Raw genomic sequence first — 10,156 nt, 5'->3', positions numbered from 1 at the left:
TGCGAACACACTCGTTCGAGATGATCGACGGATCACCATCAAACAACTCAGTGCTCAACTTGACATCTCTGTTGGTAGTGCTGTCACAATTGTTCACCAGTTGGGATATTCAAAGGTTTGTTCCCGCTGGGTCCCTCGTTGTCTAACCAAACACCATAAAGAGCAAAGGAGAACCATCTGTGCGGAATTGCTTGCTCGTCATGTGGCTGAGGTTGACAATTTCTTGTCAAAGATTGTTACAGGCGATGAGACATGGGTTCATCACTTCGAACCTGAAACAAAACGGCAATCAATGGAGTGGCGCCACACCCACTCCCCTACCAAGAAAAAGTTTAAAGGCATACCCTCAGCCGGTAAAGTCATGGTTATAGTCTTCTGGGACGCTGAAGGGGTTATTCTGTTCGATGTCATTCCCCATGGTCAAACGATCAACTCTGAAGTGTATTGTGCTACTCTTCAGAAATTGAAGAAACGACTTCAGCGTGTTCGTAGGCACAAAAATCTGAACGAACTTCTCCTTCTTCATGACAACGCAAGACCTCACACAAGTCTTCGCACCCGAGAGGAGCGCACAAAACTTCAGTGGACTGTTCTTCCTCATGCACCCTACAGCCCCGATCTCGCACCGTCGGATATCCATATGTTTGGCCCAATGAAGGACGCAATCCGTGGGAGGCACTACGCGGATGATGAAGAAGTTATTGACGCAGTACGACGTTGGCTCCGACATCGACCAGTGGAATGGTACCGTGCAGGCATACAGGCCCTCATTTCAAGGTGGCGTAAGGCCGTAGCAATGAATGGAGATTACGTTGAAAAATAGTGTTGTGTAGCTAAAAGATTGGGGAATAACCTGGTGTATTTCAATGCTGAATAAAAAACCCCTGTTTCAGAAAAAAAATGTGTTGCATTACTTATTGAACTGCCCTCGTATCTTACCCCTAGTGAGACAAGCCTCTACATCCTTACATTTGTCCTCTAGCCATGCCTGCTTAGCCATTTTGCACTTCCTGTCGATCTCATTTTTGAGACGTTTGTATTCCTTTTTGCCTGCTTCATTTACTGCATTTTTATATTTTCTCCTTTCATCAATTAAATTCAATATTTCTTCTGTTACCCAAGGATTTCTACTAGCCCTCGTCTTTTTACCTACTTGATCGTCTGCTGCTTTCACTACTTCATCCCTCAGAGCTACCCATTCTTCTTCTACTGTATTTCTTTCCCCCATTCCTGTCAATTATTCCCTTATGCTCTCCCTGAAACTCTCTACAACCTTTCGTTCTTTCAGTTTATCCAGGTCCCATCTCCTTAAATTCCCACCTTTCTGCAGTTTCTTCAGTTTCAATCTGCAGTTCATAACCAAGAGATTGTGGTCAGAATCCATATCTGCCCCTGTAAATGTCTTACAATTTAAAACCTGGTTCCTAAATCTCTGTCTTACCATTATATACTCGATCTGATACTTTCTAGTATCTCCAGGATTCTTCCATGTATACGACCTTCTTTTATGATTCTTGAACCAAGTGTTAGCTATGATTAAGTTATGCTCTGCGCAAAATTCTACAAGGCGGCTTCCTCTTTCATTTCTTCCCCCCAATCCATATTCACCTACTATGTTTCCTTCTCTCCCTTTTCCTACTGACGAATTCCAGTCACCCATGACTATTAAATTTTCGTCTCCCTTCACTACCTGAATAATTTCTTTTATCTCGTCATACATTTCATCAATTTCTTCATCATCTGCAGAGCTAGTTGGCATATAAACTTGTACTACTGTAGTAGGTGTGGGCTTCGTGTCTATCTTGGTCACAATAATGCGTTCACTATGCTGTTTGTAGTAGCTTACCCGCACTCCAATTTTTTATTCATTATTAATCCTACTCCTGCATTACCCCTATTTGATTTTGTATTTATAACCCTGTATTCACCTGACCAAAAGTCTTGTTCCTCCTGCCACCGAACTTCACTAATTCCCACAATATCTAACTTTAACGTATCCATTTCCCTTTTGAAATTTTCTAACCTACCTGCTCGATTAAGGGATCTGACATTCCACGCTTCGATCCGTAGAACGCCAGTTTTCTTTCTCCTGATAACAACGTCCTCTTGAGTAGCCCCCCCCCCCCCGGAGATCCGAATGGGGGACTATTTTACCTTCGGAATATTTTACCTAAGAGGACGCCATCATCATGTAACCATACAGTAAAGCTGCATGCCCTCGGGAAAAATTACGGCTGTAGTTTCCCCTTGCTTTCAGCCGTCGCAGTATCAGCACAGCAAGGCCGTTTTGGTTGTTGTTACAAGGCCCGATCAGTCAATCATCCAGACTGTTGCCCCTGCAACTACTGAAAAGGCTGCCCCTCTTTAGGAACTACACGTTTGTGTGGTCTCTCAAGAGATACCCCTCCGTTGTGGTTGCACCTACGGTACGGCCATCTGCATCGCTGAGGCACGCAAGGCTCCTCACCAGCGGCAAGGTCCATGGTTCATGGGTGACAAAATAGAGATTTTTTTGATATAGTGAGTCCTGGGAAAAGGAAATTTTTGTAGTGTACACCAGCCTAAGTGCTGGGAAATGAGGAAGACCTGGTCGGAAAGAAGAATGTGCAAGTGTAACGAACACATACAGGCAAAATAGTAATCATTATTGTTCCTTTAATAGATACGTCATTGACTGTCTTCTGAAGCTGTAGATGTTTAGTTCTGTAATAGAATGGGGGAGGCTATTCCAGAGGGACAACTGAGAAGGATTTCGAGAAAGTGGCTGAACGACGGAGTGTGACAGAAGGATTTTTCTCTGATGGCAACGAGTGTTTCTGCCTAGTTGTTCAGACGAGAGCGTTAAGATCAAGGAGAGAGATGAGGGATAGTGTAGGTTCATAAGACAGTAGATAAGACGGAGGGTATGGAAATCTCTGCACGCAGCCAGGACTGATGGTGAAATATGATCATAGAGTCGAACATCATAGACAGAACGAACACAGACATTCGTAAGCAGTTCCAGGCACCGCGAGCTTTCCTAGGACATGCCTTGCAGGATAATATCGCTGCAATCAGTCATTTGAAGTATAAATGTTGGTATAAGTTTCATTTTCGGGTCAAGAGGGAATACCTTTCTATGTTTCTGTAGGGCATGGAGAGATGCTGATGCCTCCTTGTGTATTACAGTAACGTGCTCAGTCTAATTCAGATTTTCATCTATTATTATTCGTTGATTCTTTGCTGAAGGAAAGAAGTATGTCCCATTTGTGGTTAAAGATGGTAGGGATATTTCGTGCTAATGAGCCCAGAATGACCAAATAGACGCTTGGGGTTTGGATGGGGTGACCTTTAACCAGACATCCTGCGCCCATTGTTTTAGTGCACAAGGGTCAGTATTGAGACTCGCGATAGCTGTCTTCAGGTTTATTGGTTTTGCACATAGGTAGGTACAGCTGGGGTCCATCAGCGTACATGTGGTATTTGCAGTAGGACAAGACTGACGACACATCATTGAAGGACAATGAAAATAGCATAGTAGCTAATGCCGAACGAAATACAGGAAAAGAGAGTAGGACTTAATACAGGACGCTGGGGGACGCTTGATACTATCTGCCTCCATTGTGCCTTTATGGTGCCAGGCGTGGCGCATTGCTGGCGAGACATCAGGTATGCACTCCACTTGGCGAAAAATTTGAGCTGCTACGTTTCGGAAGTAAAATGTCGAACTCAACAGCGTCAAAGGCTTTGCCGAAGTCGAAGAAGTGCATGATAGCCACCTCTTTTGCATCCATGGCGGGCTTCAGATCGTCTGCTACCTTTATTAAGGCGGGTTTTGTGCTGTGATGTTTATGGTCTCCTGATTGGTATATGCCTCTAGTAGATTGTTCCAAGTTAGGTAGTTTGTTAGTTGGTCGTGGACTATATTTTCTAAAGCTTTGGATAATGCAGCAAAAATGCAAATAGGTCTGTACTCAGAAGGTGCTGTGGCAACGTCTTTCTTAGGTAGTGGCTTAATTAGTCGCAGTTTCCAGACCTCAGTGAAAACACTTGCGGCTAAAGAATGGTTGGGAATATATCTTATAGTTAGCAGTAGTTGGTCGGTAATAAGCTTCATCATGAGGTCTGTGATGCTATCGTCTCCAGTACATGTTGATCTGATACAAATGATGGCTTTTTTTGCAAACAACATGCTTTACATATAATTTTTGGTGGCTACAGTCCTTTACCCCCATGAAGTAATCTGGTAGTTTCTGTTTCGTTTGTGGTTCCACTGTGATTGTTGGTAGTGTTGAAGTGCCGGTTCAGTACTTTGGCGGGGACAACGTTTCCTATACAGAGACCACGCAACTGTATCCGTAGGACAAGTGGTCTGTTTCTGTTGTCGGTTAATGTATGGGCATGCCTGAGTTTTGCACTTCTCACAACTTGACTCTCTGTTCCGCTTCTGCTTGTAAACAGTATGATTTTCAGATGTGGGGTCCACTTTGTATGCCCAATGTGCAGCGTCACTCAGATTCATGTGCCGTTTTAGTTCGTCAGTTCGTCACGATGCAGGATCCCTTCTTCCTTTTCCTGCTTTTTGGAAGCATAACTGTCTAATTGAGTATGTTTTTTAGGAAATCCATGAAGTTTTTCATTTATGTCCGAGGAGGGAATGGAAGACGTTCTCCAAACCATGTCTTGCTCCTCAATTGCAAGTTCAGATAATTATGATGGGTAGAAGCAAGGTAAAGGAGCTACACGTTTGAAGAAGAAAGTATCCACTTAAATTTCGGTCTGAATGGACTGTTGTATAGAAAATTGGTGTTAGCGTCGCTCGTATGTCGTTTGGAGGCTTGAAAGAGCAGTTTCGAAGCAGGCAAACCTACCTACTTTAGGAGGTTTATAGAGGACACATATCAGGCACTTTCTGTTAAGCGGCTTGAGGTCTTTGAACATATATTGAATTTGTTTATGACTATAATGCTATAACGTAGGCATTAAAGGTGGATCACTGTACTTACCAGGTGTGTAGTTACTTTCTGATTTGTTTCTTATCTCTCAGCATCTTACAGTCGTGTTACTTTGTAAGCAATAAAAATGAAACCAATTTCAGCGCACTTACGAAGAATCTCATCATTCTCCTATTTATATATTTTTTTCAGACAATTTTAAACCGCCGTTATGTATTTGAAAAAAAAAATTCATGACACAAAGCTGTATTAACATTTCTTTATTGTTGCAGCCGGTTTCAGGAAATTACCATCATCACAGTATCTGTTTCAGTGAAAAGAAAACGCCAACCACAGAAAAAGTTGGCTTTTTCTTTCCTTTGGTAGAGGTACTGTATTTTACCGAAACTGATTGTGATGATGAAAGATTAATACAGCTTCATGTCATGCATTTTCTTAAAAGGAAGCTGTATTTGGTTCTTATTATGTTTTCACCGAAAAATTTGTAACATATAGAAATTCAGAAACATTGTTATCAGGTCCTACTACTGTTAAATACGCAATTAAAAACGCCCATTGCCCCTGTGGCGCAACAACTCAGAAGACGAACATTCACGTTTCAATCCATCTTTTGTTTGCCTTGAATGTGTTATGTAAGTTCTTTCACCTAAAATCTTTGACGGACAGTGTAACGTTTCTTTCGCAGAACCACAACATTATGTGATGGATGCACAGTGAGAATCATACGCGATTTTCTACGTCAGACAGCAACACATACTGTTCTTCTTGCACTCTAAGTACCTTTTATACCTTTAAAACATTTGAACGTCACATCGATCGATATCTTGGACAATTAAATCATTTCCAGTGGAGGTGGTAACCTAACCCATTGCCTGCCTGAAACGCTGCTGGAAAAAAATCGCCGATTCTTGTTATAAAAAAGTAAAGGTGTCTTTCACCTCATAATTACGGTATAACCGTCGAAACGCTAATTTTGTGAATGGTGCAGAAATATATAGTTTTTCGTTTTAGTTAAGAGCCTAACAGCCGCAGAAGTCACAACGTAGTCCATGATGGATGAAATTATATGCTGTCAATCAGTTATTAGCAAAGAGGGGTGCAAGAATTCGGACATCCACAAAAAATTACACTAAGGTTACATCTACATCTACATTCTGCGAACCATTATAAAATTTACTCTGAGACTACGTCCCGCTATAGCAGTTATTACGGCTTTTTGGCGTTCCATTCACGTATGGAGCGCGGGAAAATTGATTGTTTAAATGCCTCTGTGCGTGCTCAAATCGTGAGGATAAGATTAGATTTAATCTTGTGACACTCTCTAACAGCCTAAATAAACGTATGACCATTCGTGCTGCCCTTCACTGTGCATGTTCACTTTCCCCTGCTGTTGATCTGTAAGCAATCTCCTTTGTAGACTGATTGCATTTCCCTGTTATTCTCCCAATAAACCGAAGTCTGCTACCTGCTTTACCCACGACTGGGCCTATGTGATCGTTCCATTTCATACCCCTACGAAGTACGACACCCAGCTATTTGTATGAGTTTACCGATTTCACTTACTGATATTGTTGTCGCCGGATATAGTGTATGTTTTTTTCGTTTTGTAACATTCTCAATTTTACGTTTATGAACATTTAAAGGAAGTTGCCAGGCCTTGCACCACACTGGAGTCTTGTCAAGGTCTGACTGAATATTCGTACCTCTTCGTTCAGACTGCACCTTTTTTTTTGCCGACAGCTGCTTCATATGCGAAAAATCTGAGTTTACTGCTGCTCCATCTGCGGAAAGACTGAAGTGTTGTGTACAGGGTTGACACCATCGAAAAACACTGAGAGGATAATAAGTGAAGAGATTTACAGAAGAGGAGACCAGTATTAAAGACAAAAGCGCTGTGGGACAATACATTCAAGCGCTAGCGATAAGAAAACAGAACTCAAGTCTATCCGTTACCAATAGCAGTTACGATTACGTAAGTCTCATATGTAATTTTATAAGTCCTCGGTAGTATAGTGGTTAGTATCCCCGCCTGTCACGCGGGAGACCCGGGTTCGATTCCCGGCCGGGGAGAATATTTTACTATATTATAAGGAGTTCAGGCTACTTTCCTTCTTGGGGAACGCAGTCTGTTTCATTTAAAGACAGTTATTTGCCGTTGTTGCGAACTTCAATCCGAAACCTGGAATCATGCAGCTCTCCAGGTTCGTCTATCTACCGCTACCTACATCAATTTCAACGTAGTTACTGTAGTCAAACATTAGTCTCGCTCTACAGTTTTTACCTAGCCCCACTTGTTTCCATTACCAAATCGGCTATTCTTTGATGCCTCAGGATGTGTTCTGTCAATGAATCCTCTCTTCTAATCAAGGCAATCATTGTACCCACTGACGACTGAGATCTCCACTGATAAGAAAAATGCTATTCATATCACTTTGCCAGTGCTTTATCCGTCTCTGCGTCTTCAAAGCTTTGTGAGGCATTTCAGCCCCTTCAGTACGCCCCAGCTCCGTCGACAGACGTGCGCGCGGCCTGAATTTTCGTCTATGCAAGCTTTTATCCGCAAAGTAACTATTACTGACCTTTGAAGAAAAGAGAACCACTTGCATGAATATCAAGAGCTCAGGTGGAAACCCAGTTCTAAGCAAATAAGGGAAAGCAGAAAGGTGGAAGGGGTATATAGAGGGTCTATACAGGGGCGATGTTCTTGAGGACAATATTATGGAAATGGAAGAGGGTGTAGACGAAGATGAAATGGAAGATACGATACTGCATGAGTAGTTTGACAGAGCACTGAAAGACCTGAGTCGAAACAAGGCCCTGGGAGTAGACAACATTCCATTAGAACTACTGATGGCCTTGGGAGAACCATTCCTGACAAAACTCTACCATCTGGTGAGCAAGATGTATGAGAAAGGCGAAATACCCTCAGACTTCAAGAAGTATGTAAGAATTCCAATCCCAAAGAAAGCAGGCGTTGACAGATGTGAAAATTACCGAACTATCAGTTTAATAAGTCACAGCTGCAAAATACTAACGCGAATTCTTTACAGACGAACGCAAAACAGGTAGAAGCCGACCTCGGGGAAGATCAGTTTGGATTCCGTAGAAATATTGGAACACGTGAGGCCCTACTGACCTTACCACTTATCTTACAAGAAAGGTTAAGGAAACGCAAACCTACGTTTCCAGCATTTGTAGACTTAGAGAAAGCTTTTGACAATGTTGACTGGAATACTCTCTTTCAAATTCTGAATGTGGCAGTGGTAAAATACAGGGAGCGAAAGGCTATTTACAATTTGTACAGAAAGCAGATGGCAGTTATAAGTGTCGAGGGACATGAAAGGGAAGCAGTGGTTGGGAAGGCAGTGAGACAGGGTTGTAGTTTCTCCCCGATGCTATTCAATCTGTATATTGAGCAAGCAGTAAAGGAAACAAAAGAAAAGTTCAGAGTAGGTATTAAAATCCATGGAAAAGAAATTAAAACTTTGAGGTTCGCCGATGACATTGTAATTCTGTCAGAGACAGCAAAGGACTTGGAAGAGCAGTTGAATGGAATGGACAGTGTCTTGAAAGGAGGGTATAAGATGAACATCAACAAAAGCAAAACGAGGATAATGGAATGTAGTCGAATTAAATCGGGTGATGCTGCCGGAATTAGATTAGGAAATGAGACACTTAAAGTAGTAAAGGAGTTTTGCTATTTGGGGAGAAAAATAACTGATGATGGTCGAAGTAGAGAGGATATAAAATGTAGACTGGCAATGGCTAGGAAAGCGTTTGAGAAGAAGAGAAATTTGTTAACATCGAGTATAGATTTAAGTGTCTGGAAGTCGTTTCTGAAAGTATTTGTATGGAGTGTAGTCATGTATGGAAGTGAAACATGGACGATAAATAGTTTAGATAAGAAGAGAATAGAAGCTTTCGATATGTGGCGCTACAGAAGAATTCTGAAGATTAGATGGGTAGATCACATAACTAATGAGGAGGTATTGAATAAAATTGGGGAGACGAGGAGTTTGTGACATAACTTGGCCAGAAGGAGGGATCGGTTGGTAAGACATGTTCTGAGGCATCAAGGGATCACCAGTTTTGTACTGGAGGGCATCGTGGAGGGTAAAAATCGTAGAGGGAGACCAAGAGATGAAAACATTAAGCAGATTCAGGTTGTAGGTTGCAGTAAGTACTGGGAGATGAAGAAGCTTGCACAGGATAGAGTGGCATGGAGAGCTGCATCAAACCAGTCTCAGGACTGAAGACCACAACAACAACAACAACAACAACTATGACTGCGGATATGTGCATCCATGCAGACCTGAACTGTGACGTATCATGTTGTTGTCACTGATGTGATTTGTGGTATGATGCAGGTCTCCACGCAAGTCTATTCTGTAGAAGTCACTTGATCTCTGCAAAACTATTGTAACCTACGTCCTTTTGTTTCTGCTTACCTTCCTCATCCCGTGGTCAGTCACCACAGTTTTTACTTTCTCAAAATGCTTCCCTCCAATACGAAACTGAGGCTTCATTGATGCATCGGAATATTTCCTATTAACCGATCCCGCCTTTCTGTTAAGCTGTGCCACAAATTTGGTTCTCCCATCTCGCTCCCAGTTCGATTCGGTAGCGCCGCATTATTAGTTACTCAATCTATCCATCTAGCCTTCAGCATTCTTGTGTAACACCGCGGTTCAAAAGCTTCCTTTCGCTACTTGTCTCAGCTGTGTATTGCCTCGTTTCACATCCTTAGAAGGCTATAATTGACAAAAATGCCTTCAGAAATGACTTCCCAACATTTTAATTTGTATCTGATTTTAAAAAATTCCTCTCTTTCACAAGTGTTTGTCATTCTGCTGCCAATCTGGTTGCTGAATCCTCTCTACTTCGACCAACGTAAGTTATTTTGCTGCCCACGTATAAAACTTCATCAGATACTATTAGTGACTCCTTCCTAATCTAACATCCTCAGAACCACCCGATTCATCTGAGTGCGCATCGATTTCTTGTTTTACTTTTATTAATATTCTGCTACCTTGTCTCACTCCCTTCTAAACCACTGCTTCCCTTTCATGTACTTCCTCTCTTATAACATCAGGCTGGTTTCTCTACAGGTTTAAACAACATTTCGCCCTCTGTATTTTATCCGTGCAACTCTCAGTATTTCACAGTGTGTAGTCCAGTCAACACTGTTTGAAACTATCAATAAATCTATCAACGCTATAATC

General features: G+C 42.0%; 1 non-coding gene across 1 annotated transcript; it reads left to right on the top strand.

Moving 5' to 3' along the window:
* The first annotated feature begins 6,932 nt into the window (after positions 1–6,932).
* Trnad-guc lies at positions 6,933–7,004 on the top strand. The gene has a single exon. It is a non-coding gene; the product is annotated as a tRNA-Asp (tRNA).
* Positions 7,005–10,156: the final 3,152 nt, after the last annotated feature.

This window comes from Schistocerca americana, chromosome 9 (genome assembly GCF_021461395.2).
Source record: "Schistocerca americana isolate TAMUIC-IGC-003095 chromosome 9, iqSchAmer2.1, whole genome shotgun sequence".
Lineage (NCBI taxonomy): Eukaryota > Metazoa > Arthropoda > Insecta > Orthoptera > Acrididae > Schistocerca > Schistocerca americana.
Note: the sequence above shows the minus strand (reverse complement) of the source record. Positions and strands in the feature narration are given on the sequence as shown.